The sequence below is a fragment of the Trachemys scripta genome, chromosome 3 (assembly GCF_013100865.1).
Source record: "Trachemys scripta elegans isolate TJP31775 chromosome 3, CAS_Tse_1.0, whole genome shotgun sequence".
NCBI classification, from domain to species: domain Eukaryota; kingdom Metazoa; phylum Chordata; order Testudines; family Emydidae; genus Trachemys; species Trachemys scripta.
Window position 1 is genome coordinate 178,158,770 of NC_048300.1, and position 20,023 is coordinate 178,178,792.

Sequence of the window (20,023 nt, forward strand, 5' to 3'; positions counted from 1 at the left end):
AATGGGTTTCCAGACTAGTCTCTGTAGTTCTAGTTTGCCTCATCTGTGAAAGGAAGGGCTGGCAGACTCTCCGGCCCCTTGCCCACTTCCAAAGATTCCCATGGAGCTGCACCCAGTGCTGCACAGAATATGCACACCACATATCTGTTTTTTTTCCTACAAATCTTATTCCTATATCTCTTGAGCATCAGAACCTCCCTCAGGAATGTACACGCAACACATGCACCTTAATTTGACATTCTCGGGTGCTCATGAATGCGCCGTATCCAAAGTGTAGTCTGTGATTTCTCCAGATAAAACACTATTCCCATGTTTTGTTTCCTCCTGCCAGTTCCCATCTGCTGATCTTTCTTCCTCACTGTACACTGGGCACATCACCACCTTCTTTTGAGTTGGTCTCTGTTCTTCTGAATGTTGGCTACAGAAGATAACGAGTGTGTGAAAGGTAGCAGATTTGTATGAAAGTCTAAGTGGACATTTTATTGTGGAGAAGCTAAAGCAGAAAAATAGGCTTTGCATTTACACCCTGAGTCTGCAAACACTTACACATGTGCTTTATTTTAAACACATTAATCCCAGTGAAGTCAATTAAAGTTAAGCACATGCATGCATAAGTGTTTGCAGGATCATAGTCTTAATTTGGAATGTGGTTAGTTCTGTGATTACTCTTCTCTTTTGTGGGAGTAAATTCCATATTCTAGGTCCAGCTTCTATAGCAGTTGTCTCTGGCGCTCAGGTGGCAGCTTGATATCAATGGAGCCTGAAGCCCACTATTGATCCACTATGAGCAGAGGCAGTGGCAACTCAAGACTCCTTCAATGTGTCTCAACCCTGGCATAAAGGAGCCATCCTTAGAGTATGAGAAGTAGTTTAGTCTTCATGCACATTTAATCGATGCCTTCTCTGCTGAGACTGCCAATAAAAAATGACATTCTTGTCATTTCTCCCTTTTTTGGCTGTGTTCTGAAAAATGTAAATTTCTGAAGAGATTCAAATAACTCCAGGGTTTCTGTTTTATAGAATCGTGTCCAAGCTGACAACTTGTGAGCTACATTTTAGCCAAATACCATTTGCAACTGCTGAATTTGGCAACAAAAAGTCTGAAACCTGACTTTATAATGGACCTGCTGACAGATCTTTTACTACAGCAGCATTAGCAAAGGCTGTTATAACAAATGTATGGATGAACACGGTAAATTATAATTCAAAGCCAAGCCATGTCATTTCCTTCCCTATGCTGTAGAAAACATAAGGGTGTCTTTGTGCATGAGACAGTAATTGGCTTGGCTCAGTTTATTGTCCAATTTTTTAATCAAACCCCTCGCTCCAGCTCACTGCTTAGTATTAAAACCAACATTTGCTCCTAGCTTTGAAGATTTCATTCCAGAGGTTCAGACAAGTCAGTCCAGAGTGCTAAACACTTCTCACACTTGATCAACTCGTGCATCTAGATTTTTTTTTAAAAGTTGAACAATTGTGCAAAATAATGGCTCCTTTTTTAAAAAATATATCTGAAAAAAGAATTTTGTTGAAATGGCTAAGTCTTCAAAAGGCTACTTTGCAAAACAGAAATACACTTAAAAGCTTGTAATCTTTAGCTGGAGGCCAGGCCAAGTATGTTTCTGATTATACTAGTGACCCTCACCCTAAAATCTCTTTGTAGAGTGCCTTTATTCTAGACAACACAGTGACTAGCAAATGATCTAACAGATTTCACAGCACATAAATTAAGACCTAATACATTATTCCAAATTCAGGCTCCCTAATTACAGAATCAGTGAAGCATTCCGTTTATAATTGCAATTATCTAAACAATTAATAAACACAAATAAAGGGAGGCTGCATGAAAATTATTTGATAACTGTTAACATTGGAAAAGACAGGCTACAATTTTAGGATTAAGAGACTGGATAAGCCCTAGTCTTCAAAACTGGTCCAGAGACAAAGATATGAATATTCCATTATGTTAGCCTGATTGGAAACATTTGTATTTATTTTTACTCTTAGATGAAAATGCGTAACTCTGTCACTAGTTTTAATAATATTCTACTATCAGGAGGAAAGAGGTTGGGAATATGTGACAATATTAGTAATGCTGAACAGCTGAGTCTCACCAATATTTTTTTGAGGATTTTAAGGGATAGAAAAAAGGCCTAGATTTTAAAATGTCATGGATAATTAAGAACTGCAGTTGCAAATTTGGTTATTGGGCTGTGTGAAGGAAATTCAGAGATTCTGTGTTCTTTGCTAGATGAACCTTAAAATTGGAAATCTATATTGTCACCTAAAATAGTTAAACAACTAAAATAACAAAACCCAGAATAAAATATGATGCTGATCCATCCACTTATTTTTTCTAGACATTGAGACATTTTGCACAGTGTAAAAGGAGACTTGTAGTCGAATGCCATCTGTGTATTGGTGGCAGTGAAGTCCCAGGATCTCATGTTTTCTCAAAACAATTAAGGAAGGGGGATAAGAGTATTAATCCTTGCAGGACTCTATGGTTCTAGGCAGGGCTGGCTCTGGCTTTTTTGCCGCCCCAGACAAAAAAGCCTGCGGCCGCCCCCCCCCCTCCCCCCCCCCCCCCCCCCCGCGGCAGGGGAGGGCGCGGGCGGGGGGGAGAGCAGCCGGAGCCCCGGGGGGAGGGCGGTGAGCCCCAGCTGGGGCTCCGCTATTCCCGGCGGACGGGGGGAGGGCGGCCGGAGCCCTGGGAGGAGGGCGGAGTGCCCGGCTGGGGCTCCGCTCTCCCCGGTGGCCAGAGCGCCGGGGGGAGGGCGGTGAGTCCCGGCCGGGGCTCCGCTCTCCCCGGCGGCTGGGGGGAGGGCAGCCGGAGCCCTGGGAGGAGAGTAGAGTGCCCGGCCGGGGCTCCGCTCTCCCTGGCAGCCAGAGTGCTGGGGGGAGGGCGGCGAGCCCCGGCCGTGGCCCCGCTCTCCCCAGAGCCGGAGCGCCGCACCGCGCCGCCCCCCTCCAGGTGCCGCCCCAAGCACAAGCTTGGTGGGCTGGTGCCTGGAGCCGGCCCTGGTTCTAGACTGAAAAGGAACAGATGTCCACGATAACTCTTTCAGATCTGTGTGAGTGAATCCAGTGCAGTGCTGCCTCATCTACTCATGCTGTGTCGTCGGTACAAAATGGTCAGAGATGTTGACACCTGGTACTGAGAAATCTAGTAATAGCTGCATAGTAGGTTTGTGGCCTCTCTTCTTCCATGCCAAGACAGGGCTATTCATCAGAGATGGAACTTGAATACTACAAGATTCTCAGTGACCTTGCCAAGAAAATGAGGTCAGAAACAAGAAGGTAATTGATGAGTTTGTTGGTATCAAGTGGAGGGGACTTCAGAATTATTTAGGAAGACTAGTATGATCTCAGATATCCTGTTGCTAGATGTTCTTTCCACCAGGTATGAGAAGCAGGGGTTGATTTCACATATCTCTCAGAGCTTCCAGGGCTTCTGTTTGAGTGATGGACTCAAGCTCCTTCAAGGCACCCTCCTGGTTTGGGCACCCTCCCTGGTTCTGGATTTGTGTCCTGTGTTCCAGGAAGACCCTTTTTCATTCTGTTGATTTTTACTGGCTCAGGAGGAGGACAGCCCTTTACAGTGGGTGGTGCTTAGGTCTGGGTGTGTGTGAAGGTATTATGAGTTGATTAGGCAGTTTACTACAGTAGAACCTCAGAGTTATGAATACCAGAGTTACAAACTGACCAGTCAACCACGCACCACATTTGGAACCGGAGCTATGCAATCAGGCAGCAGCAGACAGGGCCGGCCCACAACATTTTGGCACCTGAGGCGGGGAGCTCAATTGATGCCCCCACACCCCCTCGCTTGGGCCAAAACTTTGAAAGGCTCAATTCTGCCTTCTTCCTGTTCTACTCCTCTCATGGTACTGCTCTGCTACCTATACCCCAATAAAGTAGAACTAATAACTTAAAATGCCTTGTTCAAAAATTTTAACTTTCAAATGCCTGAATAGCAAATGTAACTTTTCTTGTCTGCATAGTAAATACTGGCATTTTTATCTGTTTGAATAATGAAAGTGGTGCTTTCCGTGCCTTCTTGGTTGCAAAGATTTGAACTGCTTTCTGCTGAAGTCCACAGTCTGGGCCAGCTCATGCTCTATTTAGATGGTTGCAAGGCTGACCAGCCTCTCCTGTGTCATTGTGGAGCGTAGATGTGTTTTTATTAACTTTAGCTTAGAGAAGCTGCGTTCTCCACTGGCAACCGTTGCAGGAAGTGTTAGATGTATGCGCAGAGCAACAAAAGCATTTGGAAAGAGGGTGGTCATCTTATTTGTGCACATATATTCCAGTACAGCCTTTGGAGTTGATCCCACTGAAATGTATCTTGAAAGGGCTTTCAGTTCATCACCTTAATCACTCGCATCAATATCGCACGTCATCATGTGTCAACACTGTCTCTAGTGCCCTGCATTGCTGGTGTAGTCTTCTTCAGGCATAGTGAGGAGTTTTGGAATATCATACAACATCCCAAATATACTGCTGTGTTCCTTGAGCTGCATGAAATGTTCTTCAATTGACTGTATTGCACAATCTAGCACCTGGTTAAAGAATTCAACTTTGAATTGTTGTTTGAGGTCTCCTATGGGATTATCCCATGCCTCGTAACCAAAATGTTTTCTTCGGTGACTCTTGTTTTCTTGAATGGGTGGGAAAATAGCTTCAGTGTGAAGTTCCTCTGCCAACTTCTGTGCACTCTTCAGAACGTTTTGAAATCCCTCATCTGACCGGTAAGACTGCAGGTATGACTTTGCTTTGTCCAGTTGTTCCATTGCTCCAGATATATCAAGGTCAACGCCTTGGAGTCTCTTGCTTACAACATTTATTTCAAACAGTAGTCATGCTACAACACTAAGCCACACAGAAATTTGAAGTATGTTTCTGGTGATTCCATTTCCCTCTGCCACTGTTCTCCCACGAACATTTCCTGTCATTGCATTATCCTCCATAATGGCAACTATGGCATTATCTGTCTTCCCAATTTGGTGTTTGATAGGCTTTATCGCCTCCACTTGACATTCCCATTATGTAGCACTCAGTGGTTTCAGTGTCAGAGAGGATGTTCCCAGATGTTGCTTCAAAATTTGCCATTGATGAGTTGATGCAGAGAAAAATACACAGATGCTTTGAATTGCATTAAAAAATTCAGCAGCCTCACTAGAAGCTGATGCTACATCACTGACCACCAAGTTCAATGAATGAGAACTGCATGGGACAAAAAAAGCTCGAGGGTTTAACTCTCGGATCTGTATCTGCACTCCTCTGTTCTTTCCTCTCATGTTGGCATCATTATCTAACCCTGACCTCTCATGTCAGTTATCGCAATTCCCGTATCTTCCAGCTTTTTAAAAAGCACATTTGTCATACCAGCTCCTGTAGTATCATCAATGTCAATAAATTCTAGAAAATACTCTCTGACAGTCACCATTGCAGTGACATTTTCACTAGGTTCTATTATTGTTACAAAATGCACCATTAAAGTCATTTGTTCTGTATGGCTGATGTCAGGTGTGCAGTCCAAAACAACAGAGTAATATCTTGCTGACTTCAGATCTGCCACAATTTTCTGTTTGTCTTTTATTGCCAGTAACTGTATGATCTCATTTCTTAGGTGGTGACTCTTCTTAGATGCTCCTGGAGTACAGCATCAAACTCAGCCATCAGCTCCACAATTTTAAAGAAGTTTCCATTGTTTGGCGCATACAGCTGATCTGAAGTGCCACGCAGTGCTAGCTGTTGGGTAGCAAGCATTCTCACAATGGCAATGAACCTTTTCAGAACATTTTACCAGTAAAGAGACTCTGATGCTGATCATCTATGGTGACCTTTAACGTTAGTCTCATCTCAAGCTCTTTCCACCTATGGAATGCACTCTGGTGATTTGCTGCCTTCTCATGCATGCCAGATTTCTAGCCAGATTTTTCCAGTCCTTTGTTCCTGTAGAGCCCAATGTGGCTGGAACATGAGAGTGGAAGAGTTTGCAACAAAAACAGTATGCAGCATTCTGGGTTTTTGAGTACAGAAACCATGGCCTACCACTTTTTCACCATTGGGGATTTCTCGCCAGTAATGTGTTGAATGGAAACATCTGTTTTTATTGTCTTTGGGGAACATGACTTTTTCACTTGCTGTGGCCCATGCAGTACAAAGAAGTCCCTCAGGCTACTGCTCAAGTGGATCCACTGTCCTGGATCATCTAAACTTAAGGAACTAAACTCAGCAGCAGCTGTTTCTTCTGCCTCCACCACTCTCTTCTCTGATCTACACTTTTCTTCAGGAATGTGCATGGTTACATCCATTTGAGATGGAGAGATGGATGCTGCAGTAGCTGCCAGGTCACCTGCACTCTGACTAACTGGAAGATAAGGCATCCCCTCACCACTCACATCCTCACTGGGGCCGGAAGGCTCACCGGGAACATTTGTGTCTATGTATCTCAGGAGAGCTCCTTCCTGCTCAGATAGAAAAGCTTCCTTTGCTTTCTTTCTTTTTCTGAATGCTGCCCCAGAGGGGAGTTTTCGTCTTTCATTCATGACTGCTGTTCTGTGCCAGCTACAGTGGCTCTCAATACTCAGTTGAAGGGGACAAATAAGCAGGCTGGTAGCAGGGCCTGAGTGAGGGAAGATATCAGCGTTTTAAAGGCCTAACTGGCTCCTACTACTTCAGTTGACTGCCTGTTCTCCTCAAGGGGGTTCAGGGAAGCAGCAGGAAACAGGAATCTCCCTGAGAAGCTGGGGTTAATTAGTCCAGGCTCCTGAGGGCGCTAGAGAGGTACATATGATGCTCCTCCTCCTCTCTCTCCCTGCAGCTCCTGCTGCTTTCTATCATTCCGTCTCACCTTTTCTCCTGCTTGCCTATTGTGTCTCTTGTGCCCTCCTTCCTCCAGCACAGCACTCCACCATCTCTGTGAATCTAGAGCAGAGAGAATACATATGCACCAGTAGTAGACACAATTTTCTACACTCTGGGTCCTAGTGATGCCCCACCACAGTCTGACACCTGAGGTGGCCGCCTCAGTTCGCCCCATGGTAAGGCCAGCCCTGGCAGCAGAGACAAAAAAGAAAAGCAAATACAGTACAGAACTGTGTTAAATGTAAACTACTAAAAAAATAAAGGGAAAACTAAAATAAACAATATTTGACAAGGTAAGGGAACTGTTTCTGTGCTTGTTTAATTTAAATTAGGATGGTTAAAAGGAGCATTTTTCTTCTGCATAGTAAAGTTTCAAAGCTGTATTAAGTCAATGTTGAGTTGTAAACTTTTGAAAGAACAACCATAACGCTTGTTCAGATTTACGAACATTTCAGAGTTATGAACAACCTCCATTCTCAAGGTGTTTGTAACTCTGAGGTTCTGCTGTACATGGAACAATTCTTTTGATCATGATTTGGTGAATGTGACTGTGGCTGAGAGGAAGGGAATAAATCTAACTATAGGTTTTGTTGGTGGTCAGTCTTTAGACCAGTCATGGGCATGCGGCCCGTCAGGGTAATCCGCTGGTGGGCCGTGAGACAGTGTTTATATTGACCTCCCGCAAGCACGGCCGCCTGCAGCTCCCAGTGGCCACAGTTTGCTGTTCCTGACCAATGAGAGCTGTGGGAAGCGGTGGCCCATGCTGCTTCCTGCAGCTCCAATTGGCCAGGAATGGCGAACCTCAGCCACTGGGAGCTGCGGGCAGCCGTGCCTGCAGATGGTCAATGTAAACACTGTCTTGCGGCCCACCAGCAGATTACCCTGACAGGCCACGTGTGGCCCGCGGGCCGCAGGTTGCCCACCACTGCTTTAGACTGTTTAAAGTCAGAAAGCAAAAACAAACCTAACATAAAGTCATCAGAAATATCTAACATAATTTGATCTTCTGCAGTATGTGAATTTTCTTGCTTCAACTCACAATGAAGGAATATTTCTGTTCCATTAGCTACTCAGGTGCCTTACTTCAAAGAATTATCTACAGTTACATTGATATTTATTAGTCTAGGTCTTTTGGGGGAGGAGAGAAAATTTGTAAGTATTTAGAATATGCAAAGTCCTGTATGAGAGTTTATGAATATTCCTATATTTACTTCAGAAAAATCTGAACTCATTTAAAACAACAACTTATGTAAGGGATTATTTTATAAATCACATTTTTTCCTTCCCCAGAAACATTCGTTTACATTTTTCTGGCTGACATGTTATTGCTGACTTGTCATCCATGAAATTCAAAGAGATGGGTTTTGGCTTTTTTTGTGTGAAAACTGCAGTTAAAGAGGCTGTGGTATCTGACAAGGAAATGCTTGTAAAAACAATTTTAGAAGAAATGAAAGAAATACCTTTTGCATTAGGTAGTTGAATGCTAGCCAGAAATTCATTTACTCTGTTTCATATGATGTATCCAATTACTGGGAGCTCCTTACATCAAGGCACTGAGACTAGATTATGTGCATCAAATCCCATTGTAGGAGAAATTCACTAATGGTCAGTAGGTCCACATAAGACCCCTTGCACCAAGTAAGCCCCATGTATGAGATGTGCGGAGTCATGGAGACCATCACATCCCTTACATGCTACTAAAAGAATCTCTCTTCTGGCTCCATAAATGCTGATATAGAAGGCAGTGAGGGGATCAAAGAATTACAATTCAGTGACTCCAAGAACTTATGCAAGTGGTACAGAAGGGCTGCTGTTTCAGCCTGATAGTCTTGTGTTGAGGGATGTTTTTCACCTTTCCAACTCCTCTGTACTCTGTTTTGAAATGCTTGGGCTCTATGCAGATGGAATAGATTTCACTCTACGTTAATGTTCATTTAGCTCTCCCAAAATCCTATGCACAGTGCATTGCACTGTATTTCTATTCCATGACTTGCCTTCTGTAGTTTAGAGACATTCTAAAGGGAAATACCCAGGAGCAGCTGCTGGTTCTGGGAGTCATGCTGCCAGGAAGTGAGAGGAAGGTCTTGGGAGGTACAAAGTCATTGTTTGTGAATGAGTTGCGAGGTCTGTTCTGTGGCAGTGGAGAGAAAGGAGTCAAATTTCATGCTGACGAAAAATGTGAGGAAAAGTTCACAAGGAAAACCTCTCAGAGACACCCTTCCTGAGCTCCTCTTTGTCTCTGTCCCTGGGAAGGGTGATTGGGTCCTCAGTTTTCAAACTCTTGCCTGAAAAATGCTATTTCAGTATGGTAAAATCTTCTTATCGGTACTACCACTTATTAAAGTTAGAAAAACGTTTAGCCTAAGCCATCTGTGGTGTCTGTACCACACACTGGGGGTGTGTGTGTGTCTGGCAGGTGGGGGTGTTACTGGAACAATCTCAGAATAGCATGATTTCATACAGCTGCTTGAGCTTTTCTCTTCAGCTGTTTCCTTTGTGTGCACTGCAGCACCTATGTTGTCATCCTACATTAGAAAGCTGCTTTCGCCCTGGATGGATAAAAGTATGACACAAATAATGGCAAATACTTGATCAATGACCCTTTTAATAAAAAATCCATACAGCCCATTTTCTACAGCAAAATGCTTTTTTCTAGCGTGGAAATAAATAATTTCCCCTCACTATGTGAATAATACCCATTTGTTGCTAGTGTGAACTTATCCCTGAGGATTGTATAAACATATTAATATATTAAATCATGTAACCATTGTTTTTTACTGAAAATTGCATTCATTCCTCCCTCCCCCTTTTTTTTAGCAAACTAAAACATTTTCAAAACAATGGAAATTATGACTGTGAACAATTTAGAGAAAATGCTTTATCTCTTCTGCAAGAGGTCATCTAAAATGATGGAATGCATGATTTAAATATAGTTATTTTTAATATTTTAAAATTGCTTGTAGGCCTCACTTCCCTTCCATGGACTTCACACTGGACTTCAACGTGATTCCTCATGGGCACAGGGGTCTGCACAAATGCTCTCACTTTAGGATAGGGACCATAGTTAACGTTTGTCTGTATGTTTGCAATTGATAAAGGTCTAGGAAAGATGAGCCAAGCTGATGGATCACCCAGATTTCTGGACCTGACCACTATGGTGACAGTGATTGTGAAAAACTCAAGGAGATTAGAGAAGCTAGAAAAACAGAAAACCCAATAGTAATGGGAGATTTCATCTATGCCCATATTCACTGGGAACACGTCATCTCATGATGGGATGCAGAGCTGAAATTTTGAGACACCACTAATAACTGTATTCTGGAGCAACTAGTTCTGGAACCCTCAAGGGAGAAACAATTCTTGATTTAGTCCTAAATGATGCACAGGATCTGGTCCAAGAGGTGAATGAAGCTACCCACCACAGTAGCATTTATCTTCACAAAGGGGAACTATAAAAAAATGAGGAGTCTAGTTAAGTGGAAATTAAAAGGAACAGTCACATGAGTGAAATGCCAGCAAGCTGCATGGAAACTTTTAAAAAACACCATAATAGAGGCTCAAACTATATATATATCCAATAATAACTAATAAATAATTTATTAATTATTATTAATAGTGAATAAAAGTAAGAGGACCAAAAAAGTGCCACCATGGCTATACAAGCGAGTAAAAGAGGCAGTTAGAGACAAGAAGGCATCTTTAAAAATTGGAAATCAAATCCTACTGACCATGATCTCTGGCAAGTCAAGTGTAAAAAGCCACTTTTAGAAGACAGGATAGTGGGCTAGATAGACAATTGGTCTGACCCAGTATGGCCATTCTTATGTTCTTATGAGAAAGCTAACTTGCATTTGGTAATACAGCTGTTGAGACTGACTTCTTTCAAGCCGATGACCAACATCCATTCAGTTTCCACGACCACAATAATATAAACATGATCTTTCCTCTTTTCTTGCAAGTGTATGTTTTACTTAAAATTGACAAAATATGAATTCCTAGTACTTATTTCATTTTCAGAACAGAAACATATCATTCATGATAAGTAGGCCGTGATTACATTTCAGAGATGGGAAAAAGGAGGCAGAGGGGGAAAAAGTGGCTTACCCGAGGTCAAAGAGACAGTGAATGTGCTTAGAACTGAAGAGTACCACAGTCTTGAGTCACTAAGCCTTTCTGTCTCAACTGTGTATCTCCATAGGCCTGACCCAAACCCCTTTGAATTAAATGGGAAATCATTCCATCGACTTCAGTCAGCTTTGGATGAACCTGATCTCATTGTGATAGTAATGCAATGAAACCACTAATAGAGATTTTAAAGAGTATTGGTAGCCATCTCATTCCCACATCCTCTAGAGAGGAAATTGTCTGTCAAAACTATAATCAGTTTAGTTTTTTTGGGGCATTAGGAAGAGATTTGTACATGAACAAATCATCCCTTCTTACTGCTACTCTTAGGCCTTGTCTACACTGGGGAAAATGAGACACATAATTCACCATCAGGTTAGACAACAAGGTGGTAAAAATGCCTGAGTCCTCCTGTCTACATATCCACTGTTGGTGCCACTTGTGCTGAACTGTGGGAGCCCAAGCATTGCCAGTGTAGTTGCTACTTTAGCCAATTCACATCACTTATAAAGGCTTTGTATTTTCATGTGGTGGTGAGGACACAGACAGTGTATGTGTTCATGGGCTTGGAAAGGTCATCATGTTTCACAGATTCCAAACACCAAATTCTGACAAGTGAAGAATGTTTGATTTTAAAAAGTCACACAGCTAGCCTTTTTTAAACACTTTTAGTATTTATTTAACCTAGTAAATAGGTTCATTAGCAAGGTTCTAGTCTTTGTAGTTTAAGTAATGGATTTACCATATGTTTATGCTTTAAGGACTTGTGTAAGACTGCTAACACCTCTCCACCTCCTGTCTCAGAGGTTAAGACATTGGTGTGTTGCCAGTTTACTGCTGTGGTTCCTGCCCCTTGTATAATTACAGTCATTCCTAGAGTGAAGGAAATCCCTGAGCTTTCGCTCTAACTAGTCACAATAGTTCACTACAAAAAGGCACTTCTTTAAAAGAAAAAAAAAAGTAATAAAACTTTCACATTATTAACTTTTTCCCTTTTAAAAGAAGGCTGAAAAATGCCATTGTACCACATTAAAGACTTTTGCATAAGACTCACAATTGGCTAATGAGCCTGGTTGTACACTCTACCACATGCAACTGCCTTCAAGTGCTGCATTTAACTTAACCTTGATGTAGTGCCAGGAATGTGCAAAGGATATACTTTGATGGCAGGGACAATCACCTCCTTTTTTTTTTCTTTTTTTCTTTTGCTACTTTCCCTTATTCATATGCTTTGAAATATGCGTGGGATTCATATTTTAGCATTGTTACACATAACAATTAAATTATGTTCAATAGTGGATGATTTGAGTATAGTATATCCTATAGAAATCATCAGGCATATTGGCTATTTACAATCACAGTAATAATCAATTATTAATACTTTACCCTTATGCAGAGCCTTTCTTCCTGGCATTGCAAAGCACTTTACAAACATCCTCACAACACCTCTTTGAAGAAAGTATTACTATCTCTACTTTATAGATGGAAAAGCTGGCTAAGTGACTTGCAGAAGATCACATTGTGTGTCAGTACCAGAGCTTGGATTTGAACCTAAGAGTTGTCACTTCCAGTCCACTGCTTTCATTAGTAAACACATTCCCTCCTTTTCATAAATTAGTTCTGGAAGCAGTACTCACTGGCAATTGTTCAGAAATCTCATTATCTTTAGATATATTTTCCATGGCAATATATTTTGATTTATAGAATAATTACATATATGTAAATGTGTATTATTACTGTTGTTATAAATAGCCAATATGCTGGCACATGTCTATAGCATATGCAGGACTCATTTCATCCACTAGTAAATGAAATTCAGGGGTTTGGGGGGGGAGGAGGAGATCCAGTGTCATTATTACTGTATCTCTGAATAAGATTAAAATTATTATGAAGCTAAAGCTTGATTCCAAATTATTCATAAATGCTCTTTATGGAAACAAAACTTGTGCTTTTCTTAGGAATTGTTTCCTGAATGTCACTGAGTTGATTGACTTTGTAAGATTACTGTGTTTTATTTTCTTGAACAATTCAAATGAAGTACGTATGAGTATCCATCTCCTTTACCCTTTTCTATCTTTCTGTTTGTTTTTGTTTGCTTAAAACTTGAGGGTTTTTTTTTATCTGAAAACTAATTATTACATGTTTGAAGTAGAAAATGTCTCAAATTATTTGAAAATTAGGAAGGTAAATTGAAAAAGGCAAATCTTTATTTTTGCCTTCCGAATAAAGCCTACTCATGAAGACAGTTTGTGGTTCTTGGAGAGGAAGACAGTGTCTGATATTCTTGAAAAGAGAAATGTATAAGGTTATTCATAACTAGTATTATACACATGAGGGAGATGGATGAAACACAGTAAAAAGGAAGTGAATAGCAAGGTACAAACAATAGATTTATTAGATGAACTCGGAAATGGTAAGCAAAAAAAAAAAAAAGTGCCCACGGACTAAATAATAATAGCTTGGAAAGTCTTCAAGTGGTGGTTCAGAGTCAGATGTAGATTCACGTTAAAAATTCTCTTTGTTTTCTGCAATTCTTGCTCTATTCATAGGACAATTTGGGTTTGGGTTTTTTTTTTTTTTGGCCATTTTCAGAACTGTACAGTACAACATATAGAAAGCTAAGGTGAGGTTTTCAAAAGCATTACCGTATATCCTCGATCATAAGCCAGTTCATTTATAAGTTGACCCCCCCAAGATGGAAGCACTTCCACCCCATTCATAAGCCAACCCTATAATTCAGGGGTCAGCAATCTTTGGCTCTCGGGCCATCAGGATAAGCCGCTGGTGGGCCGAGATGGTTTGTTTACCTCGAGCGTCCACAGGCACAGAGGTAAACTTAAGTAAACAAAGTGTCCCAGCGCACCAGCTGCTTACCCTGATGGGCCGGGACAGCAAGTAGTGGGGAAATGTTTTTTGGGGGGGGAGAACCTGGGGGTCAGGGGAGTAACCCCTGTGACCACCCCCCACATGACCCCACCCCTAGCCCAGGACCCTCCCACTCTCCCCATCCCATCCCTTCCCACCTTATCTGGGGAGGGCTGGGGAGGATGTCTCTGGCCTGGCTGGAGCTGCTCCGGCAGGCTGGACAGCGCGGCCGCAGCCTGCTTCGGCGGGCCAGAGCGGGGGGCGTGGCCGCAGTGTGTTCCAGCCGGCTGGGCTGGGCGGAACGGCCGCAGCGTTTTCTGGTGGGCCGAGCGGCGTGTCCACAGCCTGCTCTGGGGGGCGGGACTGAATGGCACAGCTGCAGCCTGCCAGCCCTGGAGCTGCAGCTGCGTCAGAGGCTGGGGGAGAGCAGCATGGCCAGAAGCGGAGAGACTCTGGCCCCCGCCTCTTCCTTTCTGGCTCTGCTGGCAGTGCTGTCTCTCCTTGCTCCCTCTGTTGGCGGGAGGGGCTGTGTCCCACCTCTCCCTCTCTATACCCATTCATAAGCTGACCCACTTCTCTGGTGCTTCCCTTTTTCACTAAAAAATTTGGCTTATGAATGAGTATATACGATATCTGTCTAATCTATCTAATCTATCTATCTATCTATGTTTGTTGAGCAGAATTAGGCCAATGTAGAGCGCTTTTGACAATCCAACCTAAAATTCCAAAAGGAGGCATTAAAGATTGAGGAATAGAAGAGGTGCAGAACCAGCAAATTTAATCCAGTCTAGTCTCTCACTGGAGAGTTCAGCACAGCCTATGAATTTTAATGTTAACAAGATGGGTGACTGAAGGAACTTAACAAATTTAGAAGCGGGCACATCGTGTTGCTTGTGAAGTGCTTCATTTCAGCAATGGATGGATTTTTTTTCCCCCGGAGCACTGGAATGAGACTAAAAATACAGTTTCCATTCCAACCCATCTAATGTCAGGAGGAAAACCATTTTCCATAAGCCAACCCCTTGTAGAGTAGGCAAAGAATTGGTGCAGAATACTGGCAAAATGTCCAGTATAACAAGAGTGGACTGGACTATAGTGTCCTCTGTGGTCAGAGAATCATCCATGGCAGTGGTTCTCAAGTACATGTACCCCTGGAGATACAGAGGTCTTCCAAGGGGTACATCAACTCATTTAGATATTTGGCTAGTTATAAAACAGGCTACATAAAACGCACTAGTGAAGTCAGTACAAACTAAAATTTCATACAGACAATGACTTGTTTATTCTGCTCTATATACTACACATTGAAATACAGTACAATATTTGCATTCCAATTGATTAATTTTATAATTATATGGTAAAAATGAGAAAATAAGCTATTTTTCAGTAATAGTGTGCTGTGACCCATTTGTATTTTTATATCTGATTTTGTAAGCAAGTAGTTTTTTTGAGACCCTTTATTTTTTCCCATGTTATCATTTAAAAATATGGAAAAGGGGGAAAAAAGGAAGGAGAGAGAAAAGAAAAATAAAAAATAGTTTTAAAAAATAGAAAATTTCAAAAAATGATTTTTGCAACATTCTTTTGTTTTGAAAAAGACAATTTTTAGTCAAAATATTTTGAATGAAAAATTCTGCCAGATCTATGATCAAGTTGTTTCCTCAGTTGTTCAAGGTCATATTGCATACAAGTATTTCTGTTTCCTCCTGTTTTGCTAGGAACAGGCCTGCTGTTGCATTAGTTGTATATTATCATATAACTGAGCTCGAAAACAAAGTCATCATCAAGGCAAGCACTCGCTTCACAGCTTTTATCAGAGGATTATGAATAACAACAATGGCAACCTGCAGGTTAGACATGGGTTACTTACCAAAGCTGGAATATCTCTTTTACTAGGTACTCATTTCATGTAATTGATGCTCTGGAAGTCATCACTATCTAAAACTGGATTTTGGAAATGAAATTGAAACAAAAACTGAGAGAAGTGATCAATATTTGAAATGCAACCAAAATGAAGCCCAGAAGAGAGGAAAATGCTGCATTATTTGTAGAGAATCAGAGAAATTTAAGGGTGTAAGCGAACTCAAGAGGTCCTCTAGACTATCTCCATGCATTGAGGCAGGATTAAGTAAACTTAAATCATATATGATGAATTGGAAATATAGCCATACAATTTATGAATTATGAGTGAGATTATGAAGTCTGTCAGGCTGCAAACTCCATTTTGCGTGTATGGCCTTTTGCATTCTTTATGGTCTGTCTCCATGTTAAGCTGAAACTTCCAAAGGCTGGTGGCAAAATAATAGTAATGGAGGGTAGGTGACTTTTAAGTATCCAGTTGTTGGGAATTGATTCACTCTAGTCAAAAGAGGAGCCAAGGAGGACTAGTTTAACAGAGGGAAGCTCGCCAGAGCAACAAAGTCACCAGGCAGGGGTCTGTGCTCATGTGAGGGAAGCTGGAAAAGGAGTCACCTGACACAGAGGAGCTGAAAGTTTTAAAAGAGTTGGTCTGTTTATGGGTTGTTTTTCTCCAGTTCGTGTGTGCACCCCATCATGCAACAGCCTGCAGGCGGCAGGGGACATCCTGCCTCCTTTCCTGGACCAGATGGTCCCCCAAGGACTCCCCAGGGAAAGGTAAAATAGAAAGGGAAATGCATGTAATGTTTTTTGTTTTGTATGATCTGTACTCTTGTACTTTACATAATTAAGAATAAAAGAACATAAAGATGTTAGACTGTGTAAAGTGTGTGTGTTGACTGCTTCATTACTACTGCATGCTCCAGAGAGAGTTAAACTGTAAACCAGAAGCTTCACACTTTTGGGGAAGAATTCTGGGTCAGTGATGTGTTCAAGTACTAGGAGTCAAAAGGTTGAGGGCTGCACCCAGTTGGGCTAGGCAGCTGGACGGTGGGTTCCAACACTCCCAGAGAGGTGCCACATAGAAGGTCTGTACTCTGAGAATGCCTAAGGACCCAGAGATTAGGGAAGTGGTTGAATTCTATTCAGCCATCAGGGGCTTGAAACACTGCAGGGGTCCAGAGTCTGGAGACTTGAATACATCTCACAGCAGTTCTAGTGGGAGGCAAAGAGGGGGCTTTCACTAGGATCTGTGACACCATGCCTGACAGATGTTTGCCTAATCTATTCTTAAAAACCTTCTATTTTATCATTACCCATGCTGTAAAAGGGCATAGAGGTCTAAAAGGTAGAAGCAAGTGGTTTGCAAGGCTGTGTTTGTCTTTTGTCCATAAGTAGACAGAGTTAATAAATTCCCTTGCTGAAAACAGCAGACATAATAACTATTAAACCCATACATGTGTGTGCAGCTGAAATTAGAATTCTGGTTCTTCAGCCTACACAGGTCTCTATCTCTTCAGCTAAATAAGATTTTCCTTAGCTGGTAGCAGCAGTAATAGGTTCCTGCCCAGCAACTAGATTTGTCATGATCCCACACAAATAAAGCACTTTTCAACATAATTTATAATAGAATTAATATCCATATTAACATGTCTTTCTCCTACTAGCCCTAGCTGGATGTTAGTTTGTGATCTGTAGGTGTAAAAGTATTGAGTTAATTTTTGAAAATTTTCATTGGATGTCAAATTGGCATGTTTGTGCAGATTTCTAACTTAGAAGGCAGGTTGTTTACTTCTCAAAAGTCACTTGAACATGAATTTCCTTATCAAAACCATAGATGGCATATTCAAGTATTTAGCAAGTCAAACTCTCTGTAGATTCCTTTATTCTGCTTTCTTCTTCAGGTGGAAACAAATGTAGTCTGCCTTTCTTGCAGTAACAATGGCCTGACCATATTGGCAATGAGGTGGTAGAAAGAAAGAAGAACATGCAAACATTGCAACAATCTGGGGCCTAAAATATAACACATGAATTGACGTACAGAATAATCACAACTGACATGATTATCAATTTAATTAATTATTCAGGGAGAGATAACTATCTTCTATTCAGGATTTTCAGATTTCTTGGCTAAGCAAAACAGCTGTCCAGTAGTTAACAGTGTATTTACAGTCTCCAGTATCATGAAATCATCAGGGTTAACCTCTGAAAGTGTCATACAATTTCTGCTACATGATAGTATGCCTGGGAAAGTGATGGAATGAAATTCAAAAAAGGAAAAATGCAATGAGTGGTAGGAAGTGTGGGGAAAGGAGAGCAGAAGCCCGGGGTTGCACATACATGATCATGTAGATCAAAGTTATATTCATATCTTAAGGATCTGTGTGTGTGTGTGTGTGTGTGTGTGTGTGTGTGTGTACTGAGATATATTCACATATTCCATGTATATACAAGAAAAAATGGATGCATAAACTATGAAAATGTTTTTATTTTAATATTGGCGATTGTGGGAGGGTAAGTGAAGATAAGAGATTGGAGGGGTGTAGAAATGTGATATTGGGAACATTTAGGCAAGGAGGAAATAGAAAACTGGAAGAGGAGAGAGAGGGAACAAAGATGGAGATGATTAACAGGAGGCAGCGGGGTAAATGGGGAGATGTTAATTATGGAATAGTCTCCCAATGAAGAGGATCATTTGATTAACTGAATACTGGACTGACCAGAGCACCAAAATGTGTACAGTTGAGAAAAATCCTGTACTGGATAAGGGGTACTTCTTTTCCATTGCTTTCTTCTATGATTCTATTACAGTGATCTCACATATATAAAAATCTCCCACCCAACTCAAATAATGAGCTCGGTCTAAAATGTGCCGAGTGCTGGATTGGACTGAAAATACTTGAAGCTGCAGAAGTTCTGTTGTCATCTAAGACTTTGTGAGTTAAAACACAGAGTCCTCAGCAAGGGGAAAACTGCAGCTGGAGCACATATATGGCAAAAGATATACCTGGCATGAAAAAAGTACATACAGATTGAGTGAAGAGCTTAAGGTGAACTCTGTTCTCTCGTGGGTTGAAAAGTGTCACAGCTCCCCAAATAACACAGCTGATGACAAAGCTGCAAAGAGTGAGATTCAGACAATGACAAGAATTAAAAAAGCACAAAGGGAACAGTTTCCATGATTAATTTGTCTTTACCTTGTCACACAGCTGCACCACCATTCCACCACGACAGAACTTTTTACAATGATATTGCAAGTACCTGCACAGTTCTGATTATTATGGAGAACAGTAAGCTGGAAGGCCAATGCGACATTTGTTTTACCCAGTAGCAGAAACTGCTGGTTCAGATGTCTCTAAGCCATATGTCCAAATATGCTGGGAGAAACCATTGCTGTCATTATCTGTAACATTTGAGCTGACAACCTGGCCCATTGGAAAGGTGCATGGAATGATTTCTATCCTCCCTGGTGGCTTGCAAAGCAAGACCACAAGACCATGTTGGGGGGTAAGTGCAGCCCATCACACTGCCTTTCAGCACAGGGTCCTCCCTACTGCACCAGGTCCCAGCCTAGAGCCCTATCAGTGGCAAGTAGTCGTGCCTCTGGGTCAGTGGGGATCCCACCGAAACATCTGACTCTGTTCCTGGTACCACAACCGGATCAATGTCTAATTCCCCTGGGCTACTTCCTACCTTGTCTTCCTGCTCTGTAGTCTGCAGGTCCTCTGATTCTCTGAATCTCGTTAATAGGCAGCAGGTTTAAAACAAATAAAAGGAAGTATTTCTTCACACAATGCACAATCAACCCGTGGAACTCCTTGCCAGAGGATGTTGTGAAGGCCAAGACCATAACAGGGTTCAAAAAAGAACTAGATAAATTCATGGAGGACAGGTCCATCAATGGCTATTAGCCAGGTTGGGCAAGAATGGTGTCCCTAGCTTCTGTTTGCCAGAAGCTGGGAATGAGCGACAGGGGATGGATCACTTGATGATTACCTGTTAAGTTTATTCGCTTTGGGGCACCTGGCATTGGCCACTGTCAGAAAACCGGGATACTAGGCTAGATGGACTTTTGGTCTGACCCAGTAGGGCCATTCTTATGTTCTTATGAAGTACTTGGCAGGCAAAGTTCCCAGTGACTCCTTCTCATAAGCTTCAGCAGACAACAGGGTATTCACTTGGGTCTCAGCATGTCTGACCTCTGTGGTCTGGGGTTCCAACAGCTTCTGGGTGGGAGCTTGCAACAACATCCTCTTTCCTCTCCAATCAGCCCAGACTGAGCTGAGCTACGCTCTTTTATAGT